At 46.6% G+C, this 23,179-nt stretch overlaps 1 non-coding gene and 1 pseudogene across 1 annotated transcript; both read right to left on the bottom strand.

Annotated features, from left to right (window-relative positions):
• Window positions 1–23,179, bottom strand: part of LOC120381574 — a 158,454-nt pseudogene that overhangs the window by 59,512 nt on the left and 75,763 nt on the right.
• Window positions 21,791–21,862, bottom strand: TRNAA-UGC. The gene has a single exon. It is a non-coding gene; the product is annotated as a tRNA-Ala (tRNA).

Here is a 23,179-nt window from a genome sequence, read left to right as displayed (position 1 = left end):
GCCTTCTCCTCCCACTGGGGGAGTTTAATTCTCCCTCCCATTACACCTGAGTCACTAGATTTCCTAATTCCCCAAAATGTGCTTTTGCGATGTCACAGTTCTGGGGTAGCGAAGCCTTTGACCTGCCTCCATGGTCTGCTCACGGAATGGCCCCTCAGGTATCAGGCCTCCAGCCAGCCCCTCTCTATGGGCAGGGACCCACATGCCTCTCCTGTTTGACCAGGGTGTGAGGATTGCAGCTTGTCCTCCACTGTGTTCACTGGACTAACGGCCAGTTCCTGTGCTTTGCTTTCTCTCCAGGGGCTGTGAGCAGTGTGTGTGTGTCTGAGACAGAGGTGGGACTTTTGATGATACTTGTATGATGCCAATACACACCTCAGTTTCCTGCTGTGATTGGTATTGCTATGATTCTAAAGAGCAGGAGACGTGAGGTGTTTTGTCACGTAGCTGTCATGGGGTGATATGAATGGGTCATTAAGGACTGGCTGGGAGTAACCTACATCAATGGAATACCCGACAGAGACAAGGGAATGATTGTCACCCAGGGGGCCTGGGGTCTTCGGCGGCGTATCCCCCTTACCCGCTCTGACACCGCAGAGCCTTGCCTGTGTCCCCGTTCCCTGTTCCTGTTCCCCCTCCTGTTTGACTCAGTTTATATAGTAATATGCTCAGCTATACCTTTGCTTAACCAATCATTGTACTGAAATTTAACTAACCAATCCTAACACATTGAAACATAATTCTCTAACCAATTGTATCCCACCACCCTCATTAACTTACACCTAGCAAAATTAATTATACAGCAGATAGAAACAATTAGAGAACCAGACTGATTAACATTGTAAAAGTGGTGGCCATAAAGATAAAACAGTACAGAAATGAGGGTTTCACAACCACAACCATTGAGAAGTGATTTCTTGCCAGACAGGCTGCTGGCAAACTAGGCATCCGAAGAAGTGAGCTTTAGCTCACGAAAGCTCATGCTAAAATAAATTTGTTAGTCTTTAAGGTGCCACAAGTACTCCTGGTTTTTTTTAGGTTTTCTTTAACCATTTTAAGATCTGTTTCTTTATCTGGTGGTGATGGGCGCTATCAGGACAGGATCATCTTCCTAACAGCCCAGTAGCACCTTATTTCAGTGTGACTGGTTTGGGATGTGAGGATGTGACCCTTCGCTTCCCAGCTGATGGCTGCCCCTGCTGCTTAGCCAAAGGCCTTAGCCTAAGAACAAGGCCTCAGACGATCCTAGTGCGAGAAGGCCCAGACACAGGCAGACTGTGATTTTGATTCTTTGTTTTTATACCCCTGTGTAGCAGGCTGGTCCCTTTCTCCTGCCCTGAAGGATTAAAAACAGCCCTGGGAGGGGGCTGTGGCTGGAGAAAGCAGCCTTTAGGCTGAGCTGATTGGGGGAAGTGGCTGCAGCTGGGGCCATGCCCCCGACAGACTCAGCTGGCCCTAGAAAGACAGACAACTCGGGGCAGACAAGAGTCTCCCTCTGCCTGTAGAGGAAGAAGGGCCTGGCTGCAGGGAGCTGGACACAGGGTACCTGAGTGGAGCAGGGCTGGGGAAAGGCAGAGAAGCTGGGGAGCTCCTGCCTGGAAAGCCCCAGGCTGCGGCCTAGCACAAAGCCAACATGTACTGGGGGTTGCAGAGGCAGCCTAGGGGTAGGCAAAGGCAGCAGGTCCAAACTCCTTTGCCTGTGGTGAGTGGCTGACACTGCAGCCTGCCCCCGTGAACGGGGGCTGGATGGAGACTAGGCAGTAACTGAGGCAAAGTGGGGATAGTGGCTTGGGGGTTCCCCTGGGAGGGGAGACCCAGATTGGTCGGGTTCTGCCAGTGGATAGCACCCCAAATAAAGGGACACCGGGTCCAGGGAGGGGCAGGGGGGCCAGAGGACAGGTGGATCACCGGCCTGCAGAAGGCGCTCCAGAGCTGGAATGAGCTAATTCCCAGGAGTCACCAGCAGAAGGCACCGCAGGGGTGAGTCTGCTCATCTACACCCTGTAACTAGCTAAGTGATAAAAATACACCTAACAGTGGGTTCTACCCCTTCCCCCATTCTGTGTCTGTCTTGCGTATTTAGATTGTAAATTCTTCAGGGCATGGCCCAGCTACTATTCTGGGTTTGTACTTGTCCTAGCACAATGGGGACCCACTGTTAGTTGGTCCTTAGGCACTAAGGTAATTCATATGATTTATAATCATAATAACTCTCCTGCCACTTTGAGCCAAGGAAGCTGGCCTTGGGATGTTACTGCTTAAAAATGAGCTGGGGGTTAAAACCATAGAATATTCTTTGTGACAAGTATCCCACAAATTCCACTGACCTCCCTTGTTTTCTTTGCCTGCAGTAAGGTTTCCAAATTCCAAACCTGATGTGATCTTGCAGCTGGACCGAGGGGAAGAGCCGTGGGTCCCAGACCTCCAGGGCTCTGAGAAAGAAGTGCTTCCAAGAGCTGCCTGCACAGGTGAAGAATTGGTTAAACCAACTCAACAACTGTGTGGGAATGCAGGAAACATTTGGGATGCCCTACAAAGACCCTATGAGCTCTCCAAGTTCAGGATTGTTCCCTGCAGATGTGGAATCATTATGGCAGATGTCACTCATGGCTTCCCTCCTATTCTGACTGACAACTGGCAGCAGGTCCCTCCCTGATCTCTCTTTCCCCTGAGTTGTTTACGAAGTTAAAGCAGGTAATCCTATAGATCCAGACGAGTTGCAGTCTTAGATTTCAAAGGCAATAGAAGCTTCTGTAATAAGCAAGCTCTATATCTTCCTTAGGACTAACCCCGGCTAATCAGCTGGGGATCTCTTCCTGATGCGTAAAACTTTGCCCCCAGAGTCCAAGCAGCATACAGATAATCAGTTCCTTCTGTGTGGGGTTTTCATCCCCTTCCTGCCATGTGCTCTGAGCTGCCAGCTCAGCTAATGGGAAATCAAGAGCACAACAACAGCCTTGTGTCTTCTTTAACGTCCCATAATAGTCTCTCTGGTGTGGATGGACCTTTCCTGCCAGGCAGGGTGTAATGCATTCTGTTGCCAATCAGCACTTCACCTAGGTAAAGTCTCTCTCCTGTCTGGTGATTTACAGAGCCACAGAGACTCACAATGGAGCTAGTCAGATGTTAACTCAGGCAGCAACTCACAAGCATTTAACGAAGTCTAAACATGTTCTTATAATCCTAATACCTGTTTTAACAATACTAACACAGGTGAGTCAGACTGATTCCACTGTGCGTTTGTCCATGTTCAGTTAAGACATAGAGGCTTGTGTAAGAGCTAACACCTCATCTGCCAGTGTCACAGGCAGGCTGGGCAGGGATGGTGTCTCTAGCCTCTGTTTGCCAGAAGCTGGGAATGGTTGACGGGATGGATCACTTGATGGTTACCTGTTCTGTTCTTTCCCTCTGAAGCACCTGGCATTAGCCACTGAGCCAGATGGACCATTGCTCTGACGCAGTGGGCCCTTCTTATGTTCACAGTCTCTATCAGGAGTATCCACTCATTTGGACTCACTGGGAGCCACAGAAAGAAACAAGATGTGCTGAGGCAAGAAGGCCCCGTCTCAGAGCCCCTGGGGTCACGCTTCCCAAAGGCTAAAACTAGGCCCAGCCCATGAAAGGGGCACTCCCAGGAGAGACTCTACAAAGGCTAAAGCTTCAAACAACTTAGTTAACCTGAAAGAGCTGCCTTGGGGACAGTGACAGGGAGAATCTCCCAGAGTGACTCCTTTGATTCTGCTCTTCACTGGCCTTTGGTTCATAGAATCATAGAACTGGAAGGGACTTTGGAAGGTCACCTAGGCCAGTCCCCTGCACTCAAGGCAGGACTCAGTATTATCTAGACCATCCCTGAGGTGTTTGTCCAGCCTCCTCTTAAAAATCCCCAATGATGGAGATTCCACAACTTCCCTATGCTATTTGTTCTGGAGTTTAACCACTCTGACAGGAAGTTTCTTCCTAATCTCCATCCTAAATTGCCCTTGCTGCAATTTAAGGCCATTACTACTTCTCCTATCCTCAGAGGTTAAGAACAATTTTTTCTTCCACATCCCTGTAACAACCTTTTATGTACTTGAAAACTATTATCATGTCCTCTCTACTCCAGACTAAACAAACCCAATTTTTTCAATCTTCCCTCATAGGTAATGTTTTCTAGACCTTTAATCATTTTTGTTGTTCTTCTCTGGACTTTCTCCAATTTGTCCACATCTTTCCTCATATGTGGCACCCACAAATGGACACAGTTCTCCAGTTGTGGCCTAATCCGCACAAAGTGGAGTGGAAGAATTACTGCTTGTGTCTTGCTTACAGTACTCCCTCAAATACATTCCAGAATGATGTTTGCCCGTTTGCACTGTTGACTTATACTTAGTTTGTGATCCACTATGGCCCCCAGCTCCCTTTCCGCAGTGCTCCTTCCTGGGCAGGAATTTCCCATTTTGTACGTGTGCACCTGATTGGTCCTCCCTAAATGAAGCACTTTGCATTTGTCCTAATTGAATTTCATCCTATTTACTTCAGTACTTTTCTCAAGATCATTTTGAATTTTAATCATAGAATATCAGGGTTGGAAGGGACCATAGGAGGTATCTAGTCCAATCCCCTGCTCAAAGCAGGACAAATCCCCAGACAGATTTTTTCCCCAAATCCCTAAATGGCCCCCTCAAGGATTGAACTCACAGCCTTGGGTTTAGCAGGCCGATGCTCAAACCACTGAGCTCTCCCTCCCTGGTCTATCCTCTAAAGCACTTGCAACCCCTCCCAGTTTGGTATTGTCTGCAAATTTGGTAAGTATAACAGAGGATGTTACTGGGAGGGTTTCACCATCTCTCAGAGGGTTACACCCTGGTGAGAGGGGGCTAGGCCTTTACTGGAATAAGGTTACTCTGTGCTTCACAGTGTGGCAGAACCTAGAGTGTCCATTAACAGGGAAAAATCCGGGAGGAATCAGCATGTGGAATGGACAAAAGCCCCCTCTGCATTCTCTCACATTGCCCTTCTCGTCCTGGCAGGCTACAGATTAATGTCCACGTTTTGCTCCAGATCATTTCATCCTCCCAAAGGGAAGGAAATGGCTGCAATGGAGCTGGCTCAGGTAAGGGATTACCAGGGAGCTGGTGGTGGGTTCTGCTTGGAGGGAGAGGAGCAGTAAATGCATAGGAGGGTAGGAGCTGCTGCAGGTGGTGGGAGGCAGGAAATATCTCGGGTGGAGAAAGGGAGGGGACAGGATATGACAAACCTGCTGAGACTTGTGTACTCTAGGGTGTGATGGGTTGTCACCCCCAGGGGGCAGTCTGGGAGGGCTTCTGGGAACCGCTGTGCCCTCTAACCCTCAAGCTGGGCTGGCCCTTCTCTCACGGCTTTGCTGAAGATTCCGCCAGCCTCTCCAGGGCCTGTTATCACCCAACATGACAGCAGGTGGCGCCATGCATCCAACTAAGCTACCTGAGTGCTGTACCTAAACCACTCAAGGACAGATAGAGACAACAGCCAGTTTCCCAGCTCCCCAACCTTGCACTCTTGCTGTAGTATAAATTCAGAATTATCCCATCTTATAGTGCACAGGGATCTGTATCATGTAAGCTCATTAATATAGTTCACCTTCCCCTCGATATGGGAAAGATGTGCACAACAAGCCTGTGCTAACCAAGCTCAGCTTTTCCCCAAACACTTCAGTGCATTTTGAGTGATTAAGATAAAGCATAAAACAAGTTTATTAATGGCAGAAAGGTAGATTTGAAGTAATTATTGTTAGAACAAAAAAGGAGCCGGTTGATCCATAGGCGGATATGAATACAGGCTTCTTTATTGTGTTACTTCTTCCCCTTGACCCAACTATCGAGTAAGTACTGGATTAGTTACATCACATGCCTTTTATCTAAGTTTGTATGTAAACACCCACATCCGTTACAACACCCCAAAACCCCTTATTAAGTAGTAGAAACGCTCATACAATTAGTATACCCACCCCTATCCACTGTCACAGTATTACACATCTCATAGAGGCATTTTTACCTTGAAAATACCGTTCTTTGCAATAACGTGTTGCCACAAATTTCCCTAAACAGCAGTTCTCAGGGTATGGAGGAAGGGTCAATGAGCAGTTCTCGGGGAGGGAGGAAGGGGCCATAAGCCAGGGCTTGTTTATGTAGCTGGGAAAGGAAGGGAGGGGGAGATAACATTTCTTTTACTTTCTTTCACACAAAGGACATTCATTCCAGCAACTACACTTCTCATGCAGCTGCATCAATGTAAATTCTTACAAGCAACAGAGAAAGGAAAAATATGGCAACTTATTTGTTAAGCAAAGAATTCCTGCCTGCTTATGCCTTTGTCCCCAATGCATGTCAGCACATTAGCAGCTTCCCAGCTGTTTTACTGAACCCTAACGTATCCCAACAATTCTAAGTGATAGCAAACAGATCAAAGCCGATTACTTAGCAGATAACCAAAAACTCAAACTAAGCCTAACATACTAGATGGATAGAATTTGAATTAGCAATTTCTCACCCTGACTGATGCTACAAGCAGTCCCCCAAGTTTCCATACACAAGCTAGAAATCCCTTTACCCTGGAACCAGCAGTTCCCCCAGTTCAGTCTTTGTTCCTCAGGTGTTTCCAGGAGTTCTCTTGTGTGGGGAATGAGGCCAAGAGATGATGTCACACCCACCTTATGTAGCTTTTCCATATGGCGGGAACCCTTTGTTCCAAACTCAGTTCCCAGTCCAGTTTGTGGAAAAATACAGGTACCAAAATGGAGTTCGTTGTCATGTGGTCTAGTCACATGTCCTAGCATGTCCTGCTGAGTCATAGCCATGACTCATAGGTTGGCTGAAACAATCACAGGAAGGCTAAGCTCTTCCACAGTCCATTGTCTTTGTTGATAAGCCATCAGCTCTGTCTGACTTCTTCATTGTTGTACCTGAAAGGCTCATTGTGGGTGTTACCCAGAGTAAGCACATTTGAAATACAGATACAGAGTCAATATCCATAACTTTAGATACAAACATGATCCATGCACACAAATAGGATAATCATATTCAGCACATGACGCATCTTGCACAAAATGCATCATAATTATGTCCTAATCATATTATAACCATACCACTATGCTGAATATGGGGTGTAGTTTCAGATAGGGTCTAATTTCAAGGCACGGGATTTGGGAATGGAACTTCTCCTCTTTGTGGAACAGGAAATAACCCTCCAGCCAGGGCTGGAACAACTTCCCAGACTCCCAGTGCTGGAGCCTGAATCTACTGCCACTTCATTAGTTACCACCACCCGCAATCTTTGTGATACTGCAAACTTTATCCATGATGATTTTATATTCTGTTCTAGGTCATTGATAAGAATGTTAAATAGCACATGGGCAAAAAGCAATCCTTGTGGGAACCTGCTAGAAATAACTCCACTTGACCATGGTTCCCCATTTACAATGCCAGTTTTAATTTATTTAATGTATGCTGTGTTTATTTTGTATCATTCTAGTTTTTTAGTCAAAATATTGTGCTGAATCAAGTCATATGCCTTACAGAAGTCTAGATATATTACATCAATAATATTAGCTGCAACCAAACTTTTGATCTCATCTAATAAGGATATCCAGTTAGTTTGATAGGATCTATTTTCTCTAAACCTTTGTTAATGGGTACTAATTATATTACCTTCCTTTAATTCTTTATTAACGAAATCCAGTATCGACTGCTCCATTATTTTGCTCAGTATTGATATCAGACTGACACTCTTATAATTAGCTGGGTCATCTCTTTTACACTTTTTAGTATTGGCACAGCATTAGCTTAATTCCAGTCTTCTGGAATTTCCCCAGTGTTCCAAGTCCTAATTACAATCAACATTAATAGTCCACCATGCTCCTCCACCAGGACTTTAAAAACTCTTGGATACAAGTTATCTGGACCTGCTTATTTAAACATGTCTAACTGTAATAGCTGCTGTTTAATGTCCTTGTGAGTTCTTGTTGGAATGGAAGGAGTGTCGTCGTCAACATCTTATGATACGAGTACAGCATCTGTTTTTCTCCAAATCCAGGAGAGAACACTTATTGAACACTTTTACCTCTTCTGCATTATTTTTGATAATTCTGGCATTTCCGTCTAGTAATTTATCACTACCATTGTTAGGATTAATATAATTTTCAAAACTTCCTTCTTATTTTCATTGATTGGTCATTGATTTCTGATAGCTTCCTGTGACGAGGCGGTTTTGGCGGGACCCAACTGAGAGTGCCAATTCAGGACCACTTGCTCAAACAGGGGGCAGTCACAGCCCTAGGCTGGGGTTTTTCCACCTCTAAGGCAAACGAAACCAGCCAGACAAAAAGGACTTTGGTCTCACCCCGCTAGCTAACCACAAGTCACACGAGCAATTTCCTTAGACACTCCAGTCTCCCGGTATCACCACCAGTGCCACCCGTCCAGGGGAGGAATGGTTATGAAAACCAACACCCCAATAAAAGAAAAAGGTTCTTTCAATTCCAGAGAATCAAGCCCCAGACCCAGGTCAATATACACATCAGATCTTACCCACAAATCACGCTGTTGCCAATCCTTTAGAATCTAAAATCTGAAGGTATATTCATAAAAGGAAAAGGTAGAGATGAGAGCTAGAATTGGTTAAATGGAATCAATTACATACAGTAATGGCAAAGTTCTTAGTTCAGGCTTGTAGCAGTGATGGCATAAACTGCAGGTTCAAATCAAGTCTCTGGAGAACATCCCCCGCTGGGATGGGTCATCAGTCCCTTGTGTAGAGCTTCAGCATGTAGCAAAGTCCCTCCAGAGGTAGAAGCAGGATTGAAGATAAGATGGAGATGAGGCATCAGCCTTATATAGGCTTTTCCAGGTGTAAGAACCTCTTTGTCCTTACTGTGGAAAATTACAGCAAAATGGAGTCTGGGGTCACATGGGCCAGTCCCTGCATACTTTGCTGAGTCACAAGGCGTGTCTGCCTTCTCTTCATGGGTCAATTGTGTAGCTGATGGTCCTTAATGGGCCATCAAGCAGGCTAGGCAGAGCTAACACCAACTTGTCTGCGATATCTCCCAGAAGCACAGCACCAGCTTGAAATACAGACAGTATAGAGCCAATATTCATAACTTCAACTACAAAATGATACATACATACATACAGACAGCATAATCATAACCAGCAACCCATAACCTGGTCTTAGCCACCTCATATGACCCCTTTACATTAGATTTGGTGCCACTACAGGACCTTGGTTGCAACCCATGTTCTATATGGTCCCAATTTATATCAATAATGTCACACTTCCCTTACCAATTTTCTACAATTCTGACTTTCTAACTCAGGGGTGAGTAACCTTTCAGAAGTCTTCATTTATTCACTCTAATTTAAGGTTTTGAGTGCCAGTAATACATTTTAACATTTTTAGAAGATCTTTCTCTGTCTATAATATATAACTAAACTATTGTTGTATGTAAAGTAAATAAGGCTTTAAAAATATTTAAGAAACTTCATTTAAAATTAAATTAAAATGCAGAGCCCCCCGGACTGGTGGCCAGGACCCGGGCATTGTGAGTGCCACGGAAAATCAGCTTGCATGCCGCCTTCAGCTCTTGTGCCATAGGTTGCCTACCCCTGTTCTAACTAATATTCTTTACTACTGACTTCCCTTTTCTTTCTTATATTTTATTTGGAGAGTGTTTCCTACCAGGGAGCCATTAGTAGGGTCCAGAGCCAGCCCCATCTCCTATATTAAGGTCTGGCTAGTGGGTATGTGATAAATGTGAAGACCCTGCCTCTGTCTGTCAGCTGGGAGACACAAAGGTTCTCTCTTTCTACCCTCTGATGCCGCCTGTCTGTTCTAGGCAAGGTGGGGTGGAACTCTGTTAACATGTGCCTCCCGGGGCTTCCATTTACCTGGTGCTGCTGTTCCGTGAATAGTGGGGTTGTGAGTGGGGCAGCAGGTACTGAGTGTTGGACTCTTGCTCTTTCAGGGGCCGGTGACCTTCGAGGAGGTGGCTGTGTACTTCACCAAGGGGAATGGGCACTACTGGACCCTGTTCAGAGAGCCCTCTACAGGGATGTCATGCAGGAGAACTATGAGACGGTGACCTCGCTGGGTAAGGAGTCCTGTCCCCTGGGTTATTAGAAGCTGTGGAGTCTCTGAAGAACCTGAGTAGTAATAACTTTATACCTTTATTCCTCATACAAGTTTTGACAAGTTTCCTTGCCCCCCCTTTTTTGCCTTATCTCCCACCCACTAGTACCATTTTTGGACATGTGCCTTTTTGGTGCCGTCAGTCATTTTAAAATTGCATTGAATGTATCCTTATTGGCTACATTCATAACTACATTAATCACTGTAGCTTTCATGCCTTTTCCTCATTTTAAGAGGAAAATATGCTGCCTGTAGAATTCTAAATTGACTAAATAGGTGTGTGACTCATGCATGGCTTGTGTGACAGTCAGATGAGCTCTTTTAGGAGAGCATGTAATGTTGCCGTTCAGGATCCCATGGGTGAAGGGATAAGCGAGCCGTGGGAGGGATGGAGATGGGGGGTAGTAGATATGCCAGGACATGGGGCGGGTGTGTGCAGGGTTAGAGCTAAGAAGCAGCAGGGAGGTAGGAGGCTGTGAGAGACGAGGAGAAAATACAAGAAGTTCTCAAGGTGCCGGGAGGTGGTGCTGGCTGAGAGTAATGGGAAGAAGCGGAGGAGTGTGGAGGACGGGCACCCAGGAAGTGGGCTGGGTGGGTCAGTGGGAGGGAGGAGAGGTTTGTGGATCTGAAGCTGTGGGGGATCCCAGACCTTTAACCCCAAATCCCTACCGAAGCCTTGTTGCTTTAGAGCCTCCACTCCAGTTTTATTTCTGTTCAGTTTCACTTTATTATACATTTTTTTCCCCAAATATTATTATTTTAACTCTTGACCTCCCTCTCCCAATCATTACCCCCCTCTTCACATAACCTTCCCATCTCCTATGCACAGCGACCCCGGCCACCGATCTTGAGTCCTTGTTGCATCCTCCTCCCAGAGCAGGGCCCCTACCCAGGCACAAATGGGCACTTCGTCGATGATGTCACAGGGTGGTATAGTCTGTACAATTTTTACACCTATAAGATTACATATTCTGAAGCCCTTCACACCAGTCGGGCTTATCTCTATACGCCGATACAGTCTGTTCCCTTCCCAGCTCTGATGCTGCAGAGCCTTGCCTGTGTCCCTGTTCCCGTTCTCCCCCTAACCAACATTCAACATTCATGGGGCCTCATCTGGAGCACTGTGTCCAGTTTTGGGCCCAACACTAGGATGTGGAAAAATTGGAAAGCATCCAGCGGGGGGCAACAAAAATGGTTAGGGGACTGAAACACATGACTTCTGAGGAGAGGCTGAGGGAACTGGGATTGTTTAGTCTGCAGAAGAGAAGAATGAGGGGGGATTTGATAGCTGTTTTCAACTATCTGAAAGGGGGCTCCAAAGAGGATGGATCTAGGGGTACGTCTTCACTACCCGCCGGATCGGCGGGTAACAATCGATTTCTCGGAGTTCGATATATCGCGTCTCATCTAGATGCGATATATTGAACTCCGAACGCGCTCCTGTCGACTCCGGAACTCCACCACCGCGAACGGTGGTGGCGGAGTCGATGGGGGAGCCGCGGACGTCGATCCCGCGGCGTGAGGACGGGTAAGTAATTCGAACTAAGGTATTCGACTTCAGCTACGCTCTTCGCGTCGCTGAAGTTGCGCATAGATCGAACTTCCCAGTGTCGACCAGGCCGAGACTGTTCTCGGTGGTAGCAGATGACAGAACAAAGAGTAATGATTTCAAGTTGCAATGGGGGAGGTTTAGGTTGGATATTAGGAAACACTATTTCACTAGGAGGGTGGTGAAGCCCTGGGATGAGTTCCCCACGGAGGTGGTGGAATCTCCTTCCTTAGAGGTTTTTAAGATCAGGCTTGACAAAGCCTTGGCTGGGATGATTTAGTTGGGGATTGGTCCTGCTTTGAGCAGGGGTGGGACTAGATACCTCCTGAGGTCCCTTCCAACCCTGATATTCTGTTGTTCCAATTTCCTTCCTCCCTCCAGTTTGACCCCATTTATAGAGTAATATTCTCAGCTATATCTTAACCAATAATTGTGCTGAAATTTAACTAACCAATTCTAACATATTGTGACATAATTCTCTAACCCAGGCGTCGGCCACCTTTCAGAAGTGGTGTGCTGAGTCTTCATTTATTCACTCTAATTTAAGATTTCATGTGCCAATAATACATTTTAACGTTTTTAGAAAGTCTCTTTCTATAAGTCTATAATACATAATTGAACTATTGTATGTAAAGTCAGTAAGGTTTTAAAATGTTTAAGAAGCTTCATTTAAAATTAATTAAAAATGCAGAGCCTTCTGGGCCAGTGGCCAGGACCTGGGCCGTGTGAGTGCCACTGAAAATCAGCTCGTGTGCCGCCATAGGTTGCCTACTCCTGCTCTAACCAATTATAAACCAGTACCCTAATTAACTTACACCTGGCAACATTAATTATACAGGAGAGAGAAACAATTAGAGAATCAGACTGATTAACAATGTAAAAGTGGTGGCCATAAAGATAAAGCAATACAGAAATGAGGGTTTCACAACCACAACCATTGATAAGTGATTTCTTGCCAGACAGAATGCTGTCAAATTAAGGTTTCTTTAACCATCTTAAGATCCAGACAGGACTGTCTTCCTAACAGCCCAATAGCACCTTATTTCAGTGTGACTGGTTTGGGATGTGAGGATGTGACCCTTCGCTTCCCAGCTTATGGCTGCCCCTGCTGCTTAGCCAAAGGCCTTAGCCTAAGAACAAGGCCTCAGACGGTCACAGTAAGAGAAGGCCCAGACACTGGCAGACTGTGATTTTGATTCTTTGTTTTCATACTCCTGTAACTAGCTAAGTGATAAAAATACACCTAAGTTCTTAAAATATAGGCTTTGCAGGCAGGCCTGAATATCGCCATTCTAACAGAGGGTTCTACCCCTTCCCCCATGCTGTGTCTGTCTTGTCTATTTAGACTGTAAATTCTTCAGAGCATGGGCCATCTACTATTCTGCATTTGTACTGTGCCTAGCACAACGGAGACACACTGTTAGTTGGTCCTTAGGCACTAAGGTAATGTGTATGATTAATAATAATAATAACTCTCCTGCCACTTTGAGCCAAGGAAGCTGGTCTTGGGATGTTACTGCTTAAAAATGATCTGAGCTTAAAACCATGGACTATTCTTTGTGACAAGTATCCCACAAATTCCACTGACCTCCCTTGTTTTCTTTGCCTGGCATAGGGTTTCTAAATTCCAAACCTGATGTGGTCTCACAGCTGGAGCGAGGGGAAGAGCCGTGGGTCCTGGACCTCCAGGGTTCTGAGAAAGAAGTGCTCCCGAGAGCTGCCTGCACAGGTGAGGACTTGGTTAAAGCAAGTCAAAACTGTCCGTGAATACAGAAAACATTCGGGATGCCCTACAAAGACCTTGTGAGCTCTCCAAGTTCAGGATTGTTCCCTGCAGATGTGGAATAATTAGGCAGATGTTACTCATGGCTTCCCACCTATCCTGACTAACAACTGGCAGCAGATCCCTACCTGATCCCACTTTTCCCTGCATGTTCTGGTGAAATGCAGACCAAAACTGATCCCTTCCTCTCTCCTCTGGGGAAAATCAGCTCCCGATAGGTTTGATCTCTCCTGCACATATTTTGGTTTGTTCATCCGTTTTAAAATTCCTGTCTCTGGCTGTGGTTACACTTAGCACTTCAAGCGCTGCCGCGCAGCACTTAAAGCGCTAAGTGTAGTCAAAGCGCCAGCGCTGGGAGAGAGCTCTCCCAGCGCTGTCCGTACTCCACCTCCCTGTGGGGAATATAACGGACAGTGCTGGGAGCCGCGCTCCCAGCGCTGGGGCTTTGACTACACTTTGCAATTTGCAGCGCTGGAGAGGGTGTGTTTTCACACCCTGCTGCAGCGCTGCAAATTTGTAAGTGTAGCCAAGCCCTCTGAGATTTCCTTCCTCTCAGGCACAGGGAGTGCAGGTAGTGATCTATGTCTGGATTCTCTCTGTCTCCCATCAGGTGATAGGATGGTGCGTGAGAATGAGGAGCAGAAACCTCAGCAGGAAGATGCTGAGCAAGGAGCACCACATGGGACGTTATCAGGAAGACCCAAAGGGAATGTTTCCAGGAGTTGTGCACTCCGAGAAACAGTAAAAGCCTCTGAGACTCAGCAGAGGCCAGAGGAGAACTTCAGTAGCCTCTCAGACCTTATTACACATGAGAGAATCAACTTGGAAGAGACAAACTACACATGCCACAAGTGCAGGGAAAGCTTCAGTCAGCGCTCACACCTTATCACACATCAGAGAATCCACACCGGTGAGAAGCTCTACACGTGTTCTGAGTGCGGGAAAAGCTTAAGTCAGCGCTCAAGCCTTATCACACATGAGAAAATCCACACAGGAGAGAAGCCCTACACATGCGCTGAGTGCGGGAAAAGCTTCAGTCAGCGCTCAAACCTTATCACACATCAGAGAATCCACACCGGTGAGAAGCCCCACACGTGCTCTGAGTGCGGGAAAAGCTTCAGTCAGCGCTCAAGCCTTATCACACATGAGAAAATCCACAAAGGAGAGACGCCCTACACGTGCTCTGAGTGCGGGAAAAGCTTCAGTCTGCGCTCAAACCTTATCAGACATCAGAGAATCCACACAGGGGAGACGCCCTGTACGTGCTCTGAGTGCGGGAAAAGCTTCACTCTGTGCTCACACCTTATCAGACATCAGAGAATCCACACAGGAGAGACGCCTTACACATGCGCTGAGTGCGGGAAAAGCTTCAATCGGCGCTCACACCTTATCACACATCAGAGAATCCACACAGGAGAGACGCCGTACACGTGCTCTGAGTGCGGGAAAAGCTTCAGTCGGCGCTCAAGCCTTATCACACATGAGAGAATCCACACAGGAGAGACGCCCTACACATGCTCTGAGTGCGGGAAAAGCTTCAGTCGGCGCTCAAACCTTATCACACATCAGATAATCCACACAGGAGAGACACCGTACACGTGCTCTGTGTGCGGGAAAAGCTTCAGCCAGTGCTCAAACCTTATCACACATCAGAGAATCCACGCAGGAGAAGCCCTACACATGCTCTGAGTGGGAAAAGCTTCAGTCGGCGCTCACACCTTATCACACATCAGAGAATTCACACATGAGAGAGCCCCTCCACATGCTCTGAGTGCGGGAAAAGTTTCATTGAGCACTCAGGCTATGGCTACTTTAGCGCTTCAAAGCGCTGCCGCGGCAGCGCGTTGAAGCGCTAAGTGTAGTCAAAGCACCAGCGCTGGGAGAAAGCTCTCCCAGCGCTGTCCGTACTCCACCTCCCTGTGGGGAATAACGGACAGTGCTGGGAGCCGCGCTCCCAGCGCTGGGGCTTTGACTACACTGGCGCTTTGTAGCGCCGCAATTTGCAGCGCTGCAGAGGGTGTTTTTTCACACCCTGCTGCAGCGCTGCAAATTTGCAAGTGTAGCCATACCCTCAGACTTTGTCAGACATTGTAGAATCCACAGTGGAGAGAGACCCTACACATGCTCTGCATTTGGGAAAAGCTTCAATCAGATGTCATTCCCTATTAGATATCAGAAAATCCAAATGGGAGAGAACTGTAAGAAATGCCTTTATTAGGGCTTCCCAAAAATTTGTTTTAAAAAAAATCACATTTGCTAATTCCAATTTAGTGATCTTTGCACCATCTTCACTGTGGTCTCTCAGCTCTGCCGGATGAGTTGCCTGCTTCTGACTTTTGCAGTTCACCCTTCTTTGGGGTCAGTCCTGTGATCTTTTCTATCAGCTCCTTTCTTTTGACTTGTAGGAGCATGTGTCCTTCCAGCCAGGAATTTCATCAGCTCCAGGTGGGGGAGAGAGGGTTACCTGTGCCTTACATCCACTAGGACTGTACATGGAATTGGCTGCTCAAGTTAGTGATTTTGGTGTAAAAATACAATTATAGTTGTAGAACAGAAGCAGCCCAGGCAATGAACCGAACAGACAATGATCAAGTGATCTCTCTCCTGCCATCCATCTCCATCCTCTGACAAACAGAGGCTAGGGACACCATTCCTTACCCATCCTGGCTAATAGCCATTAATGGACTTAACCTCCATGAATTTATCCAGTTTTCTTTTAAACCTTGTTATAGTCCTAGCCTTCACACCCTCCTCAGGTGAGTTCCACAGGTTAACGGTGCGCTGTGTGAAGAAGAACTTCCTTTTATTTGTTTTAAACCTGCTGCCTATTAATTTCATTTGGTGGCCCCTAGTTCTTGTATTATGAGAGTAAGTAAATAACTTTTCCTTATCTACTTTCTCCACATCACTCATGATTTTATATACCTATATCATATTCCCTCTTAGTCTCCTCTTTTCCAAGCTGAAAAGCCCTAGCCTCTTTAATCTCTCCTCATATGGGACCCTCTCCAAACCCCTAATCATTTTAATTGCCCTTCTCTGAACCTTTTCTAATGCCAGTATATCTTTTTTGAGATGAGACGACCACATCTGTACATAGTATTCAAGATGTGGGCGTACCATGGAGTTATATAAGGGTAATAATATAGTCAGTCTTATTCTCTATCCCCTTTTTAATGATTCCTAACATCCTGTTTGCTTTTTTGACCGCCTCTGCACACTGCGTGGGCATCTTCAGAAAACTACCCACAATGACTCCAAGATCTTTTTCCTGATTTGTTGTAACTAAATTAGTCCCCATCATATTTTATGTATAATTGGAGTTATTTTTTCCAATATGCATTACTTTACATTTATCCACATTAAATTTCATTTGCCATTTTGTTGCCCAATCACTTGGTTTTGTGAGCTCTTTTTTAAGTTCTTCACAATCTGCTTTGGTCTTAACTATCTTGAGCAGTTTAGTATCATCTGCAAACTTTGCCACCTCACTTTTTACCCCTTTCTCCAGATCGTTTATGAATAAGGTGAATAGGATTGGTCCTAGGACTGACCCTTGGGGAACACCACTAGTTACCCCTCTCCATTCTGAGAATTTACCATTAATTCCTACCCTTTGTTCCCTGTCTTTTAACCAGTTCTCAATCCATGAAACCTTCCCTTTTATCCCATGACAACTTAATTTATGTAAGAGCCTTTGGTGAGGCTTTCTGGAAATCTAAGTACACTATGTCCACTGGATCCCCCTTGTCCACATGTTTGTTGACCCCCTCAAAGAACTCTAATAGATTAGTAAGACACGATTTCCCTTTACGGAAACCGTGTTGACTTTTGCCCAACAATTTATGTTCTTCTATGTGTCTGACAATTTTATTCTTTACTATTGTTTCAACTAATTTGCCCGGTACCGATGTTAGACTTACTGGTCTGTAATTGCCGGGATCACCTCTAGAGCCCTTTTTAAATATTGGCGTTACATTAGCTAACTTCCAGTCATTGGGTTCCGAAGCCGATTCAAAGGACAGGTTACAAACCATAGTTAATAGTTCCGCAACTTCACATTTGAGTTCTTTCAGAACTCTTGGGTGAATGCCATCTGGTCCTGGTGACTTGTTAATATTGAGTTTATCAATTAATTCCCAAACCTGCTCTAGTGACACTTCAGTCTGTGACAGTTCCTCAGATTTGTCACCTACAATTTGGCAATGTTTATGCTCCTTTCTAGGATTTGACTTCCGCTTTTTAAAGGAAGACTTTTTGTCTTTCACTGCTTCTTTTACATGGTTGTTAAGCCCCGGTGGCTCTCTTTTAGTTCTTTTACTGTGCTTCTTAAATTGGGGTATACATGTAAGTTGGGCCTCTATTATGGTGTCATTAAAGTGTCCATGCAGCTTACAGGAATTTCACTTCAGTCACTGTACCTTTTAATTTCTGTTTAACTAACCCCCTCATTTTTGTATAGTTCCCCTTTTTGAAATTAAATGCCACAGCATTGGGCTGTTGAGATGTTCTTCCCACCACAGGGATGTTAAATGTTATTATATTATGCCGTTTATTTCGAGCAACTGCAGTTATTCGGGAGAGTACAGACAGGCAGAGTTTCCCCTCCCGAGGTAGGTCTCGGTTAGATAAACAATTAAGGCAAGCATTTATACCTTTTGCGACATACACTGAGGTGCTCCAGTGTACAACTGCATTTTGTTTGTACATATTCCTTTCTGATAGCTTACTTCTCTCAGCAATTTCTGCTACAATCTGCATTCTATTCTTATCTAACACAAGGTCGAAAACCAGCGTCTCTTACAGTTCTTTTCCGCTCGCCCACACCCTGCTTGGAAGTCTCCTGTTATTAGCTGTTAGTTAGCCTGGTAAATATCAAGTCCCTGAGAAAACACAGTTATACGAAGCAAAACGAAATCACAAACAGAAATGTCATTGGAAATTCAAAAATTAAAAAGGAAAATGCAATTCCCATCACTTCATTGTATTTGGGCCATTCCTGTATCGAGAGTACCCGCTAAGGGCCCTGTGTGCTCATGGGAAACCTGGAGGAACTCATAGCACAGCCTGGACATGAAACTCAACTGCTCCCAGGTGCCGCAGTAAAACCCTTTCCCTGCTGTGATGTTGATGATTTTATGAAAATATGCTAATGAGTGTGAATATAATGTAACTGGAACATGCTTCATGCAAAAGGTCTCTTGTGCAGTATCATTACAAAGCTTATTATCTACTGTGTGTGTTCAGCCTATTTGTATGAACCGATCATTCCTGTATCTGAAGCTAGAAATATGAACTATAACTCTGAGGTCCTGTTGTAATGATGCAAAGTGTGGGCCATTAATAGTGGTTTGGACTCTTGATGGCTCCCATTAACCAGGACAATTGACTGGAGATGGCTCTGTCCTGCACCATCTGTGAGTCAGGCCAGGAACAATGAAGGCTTGGGGTCTCACAGGTCATGTCACCTGGTACAGGAATCCATCTTAAACCTGGGTCTTTTCCCCAGGAGAGAGACAAAAGATTCCTGCCTTGTACCAAAGCTGTATAAGGGGGTGGAACAGAAGAAAGGTGGCTGCAGTCATGAGAAATCCCCTAGCTACCACCTGAGCTGGAACAAGGACTATACCAGGTGCAAAGGTTGGGCCCAGACAAGAAATAAGTCTAGTCTGCAAAAGAAGCTTGTTGGAAGATCACTGAGGGTGAGATTTTATCTGTATTGAGTTTCATACTGTATTAGTCTTAGACTTGCATGTTTTATTTTGCTCTATGGAGAATACAAACTCCACAGAGAAGGAAAAGTTAATGCCTTAGAAAAATCTGTGTGTGTTAGAGTGTCTTGGAACCACTCTCCTATAGCTTCTTTTCTCTGATTTCCTTTAGAAAATCTGAAGCAGGGAGCAGAAAACCATTGTCTTTTCTGAGGTGTGAACTCAGGCCCTACTGAGTATGAGACTGACATGCTGCCAACTATGCTAAGAAGGCCCAGGAAAATGTTTAGGCTCAGTGCATATAGGATCCTCCTACAGCAGTGACTGGGGCAGGGAAGGAGCTGGAAGAAGCAGGGAGATCTGGTGCCTACAGACCTGTCCTGGCATCTTTCTCAGCAGCAAAGAAATCAATTTGCCCTTCCAGTGAACAATCTGCTGGAACTAATGGCAGCACAGGGGGGATGTTTCTAAAGTATGCACCCACCTCTACATTTTAGAACTTACTCTCCTTTTTCTACTATAGCACTTTGTGTATGAATTAGGCAAAACAAACTACACAGGTAAGAGAAACAAGGTCTTGAGAGAAAGCTTGAACTCATAACCCCAACAGATGGCCCCTCTGCACTAACCAGTTGCACCCCTGAAGATGTTTTTTAAACACATTTGGGAAGCAGGCAGTTATCAGTCTCTGTGGTTCACACCTTTGCCTGGTAATTGAAAGGCTGCTGGTTCAAACTTAACTCAAGATGCGGCTTTTCAGCGATGAGACTCCAGTACATTTTAACAGGAAGAAAATCTCCTCTATTCTGGCTTTGCCCCATTAGACTCCTTCTGCCCATCTTCTCCCCCTCCCCCAGTCTCTTTCCTTCCCCACTGGGGCCATGCAGAGAGGAGCCCCAGTCAGTCTCTGTCACAGAGAGTCTGTATCCCATAAAGGGAGGGAGGGGTCTCTCTAAAACACTGATAATGGGGAGGGGAGTGGTGTGCGTGGTTAGGGGGAGATAGGATGGAGAACTAACAGTGGGGCACAGAAAGATCCCCCCAGATTTGGGAGCTCCCCTGCTGCCCCCCATCAGCCAGCTGTGAGAAGAACAACTGTGGGGGTGGTGGGGTCTCCACATGCTGCCCCCGCCCCAACTGCCAACTGTGGCAATGGGAGCTGCAGGGGTGGAGTCTGCGGGCAGCAGTGCGCAGAGACGCCCCCGCCCTCCAGCTTAGGGGCTGCGGGTTGCTTTCGGGAGATGCCCGAGGTAAATGCTGCACCCCTCACCCTCTCCTGCAACCCCTGCCCCAGCCCAGACCCCACACCTGCACCCAAACTCCCTCCAAGAGCCTGCCCCCCACACTGCTTCCTTCGCCACAACCCTCTGACTGAGCCCAGACCCTGCACCCAAACTCTCCCAGAGCCCAACCCCTCTCTCTCCCACACCCAAACTCCTTCCCAGAGCCTTAGGCAGGTGTGTGTGGCAGGTGGGGCAGGACTTGGTCCCATTCTGGGCACCACCAAAAATGATACAAACCTGCCACACCTGTCCAGCCCAACCTTCTGCTGATGCACCTCAGCCCACACCCGTGCAGGGTTTGAAGCTTTCATTGCTTAAATTCCAGGACACGGAGGGATTTCAGCTCCCCTTTGCCCAGAGGGAACCTTCACCCCACTCCTAACCAGGTTCTTGTCCATGGGATCACTGTAGGGGGGCTGGGTCCCTCGGTGTCTTTTCTCTCTCTAGGACAGGCCTGGGTGCAATAACTGGGGGCATCTGAGCACCCAGGACCTTCTGTGGGTCTGCCATTCCCCTTCCCCTTCTGTGGTCCCATCTGTCATTGACTCCAGCCTTTTTTCTATCCATCGTCAGCACCATCCCAAGCCAGCAGCACTCGCCTCAAAAAGACAGAGTCCAGTGGCACCTTACAGACTAACAGACGTATTGGAGCATAAGCTTCCGTGGGTGAATGCCACTTCGTCAGATGAATGTAGTGGAAATTTGCAGGGGCAGGTATAAGTATGCAGGCAAGAACCAGTCTAGAGATAACGAGGTTAGTTCAATCAGGGAGGATGAGACCCTCTTCTAGCAGTTGAGGTGTGATCACCAAGGGAGGAGAAACTGCTTTTGTAGTTGGCTAGCCAGGCACAGAATTCCCACTCCATTCATCTGACGAAGTGGGGATTCACCCACGAAAGCTCATGCTCCAATACGTCTGTTAGTTTAGAAGGCGCCACAGGACTCTGTCGCCTTTTACAGATCCAGACTATCACGGCCACCCCTCTGATACTCAAAAAGACAGTGTCCCCTGCTGGGAGTAAATCACTGACCTCTCTCAACCCTGCCCCTCTGTTTCCTTGCCTCTCAGTCTGTGCAGATGGGACCTTTCCCTCCAGTGCTGGAGGATTCACCCTTCTCATCTACCATTGTCCCAAGCAGCACAGCAGGTGGGAATCTTAAACGTACCGAGGTGACTTAGGAGCAGAACCCCCCCAGACCTTCCATGCAATTGTCACTTGCCCCTCACTGAGCAGGACTGAAACTCCTGCAGGGAGACTGGTGGGCCACATCCCCTCTGGGCATGAGCAAAGCAGCAGGGTGAAAAAAAGGATCATGGAGATGCTGGGGATTGAACCCAGGGCCTTATACATGCAAAGCATATGCTCAACCACTGAGCTATATCCCCTAGCAGGTTGTGTGTGCTATGGGTTACACTCAGAGCCCTCCTGTTTCCATAGCATCCAGTGACCTATAAGCTTCACGAGAAGCCCATTCCCCTCTCTGAGGACCAATCCTGCTCTCCTGGAGGTGACTTGTTCATAGGGGTCACTTTTCAGCAGGGCCAGATTCTATGTGTGGGGAGAGAGTGGTTGCCCTGGTCTCAGGGTGCAGAGATACACTCAGCCATCTCCCCTGCATTGGGTTGGCGGGGTGGCAATCCCCTGCTGCAAGGTCATGGTGGGGGATGCTGTGAGCAGCTCAACACCTCACCCTGGTGGCAGAAGTGGTGTGCGGAGCTCCAGGTGTTTCTAGGATCTGCTATTTCCACCTGCCTGTAAACTCTAGCTTTCCCCAGCACATTCACTGCGGTGCAATTGGGTCACTGTTTCCATGGCTGAACAGCAAAGAATGGCTCCCAGTTTCCCTTCTATCGGCAGCAGGATTAGCCTGTGTCGGTGGTTAATGAGGTGGATCTAGTTGTAGATTGTTATTCATTCCCCACCTTGACAATTCACACAGTCCCTTTCCCAAGCAGATTCCCAGCACCTCAGTGATCCTGGTAGCAGGGTTGGGTCCTGAGATTTTCAGGGTTCTTTTCCCCTCCACCTGGAGTGATCTCAGCTTTTTCCCCATCCCAGACAATCCATGAAATAACAACAGGGGCATAAAGAAAGAGGGGAGGGAACATCTCACGGACAGGGCTGGATGTGCCCATAGCCCCCTGCTTGTCCATTGTTTCCATGGAATTTGCCCCCCTGCTTTGCACAAGGGACAGAGAAAGATCTTGCTGTTCCTGTGTCTGTGCAAAGAAAATTGTGCTTCTGTATGAAAGAGAGGCGGGAAATGGCCCCATGATGGGGCAATAGCCTCAGGATTAAGAACAAAGGACAATGATGGGAAAGTTCACAATTGACTCAGTAGTTGCATACAAAGGTGCACGTTTGGCAGTTACACTGGGAAATTCTGGCTCCTTCTCAGGCTCAGGTTGGCCACCCCGGTCTAGATGTAGAAGTGACAACATTTAAACTTGAGAGAGGAGCCAATTTCCCCATCATTTCACACCTTTACACCCAAACACGATGACTTTCTGAATGAACCCTCCTCGTTCAGCCAGAAGATCTTGGGGTGGATGTAGGAGTCATTGGGTAAAATTCTCTGGACTCTGTTCTGAATCAGGTCAGAGCAGAGGTACCTAGTGATCTAGTCTGGCTGTAAAATCTATAGATCAACACCATTAATATGAAATTAATCCTCAGAAACGGCTGTTCCCCACCCAGACCCC

The sequence above is a fragment of the Mauremys reevesii genome, linkage group 14, assembly GCF_016161935.1.
Source record: "Mauremys reevesii isolate NIE-2019 linkage group 14, ASM1616193v1, whole genome shotgun sequence".
In the NCBI taxonomy this organism is placed as follows: Eukaryota; Metazoa; Chordata; order Testudines; family Geoemydidae; genus Mauremys; species Mauremys reevesii.
The sequence above is the reverse complement of the archived record's forward strand: the minus strand, read 5'-3'. Positions and strand labels throughout refer to the sequence as shown.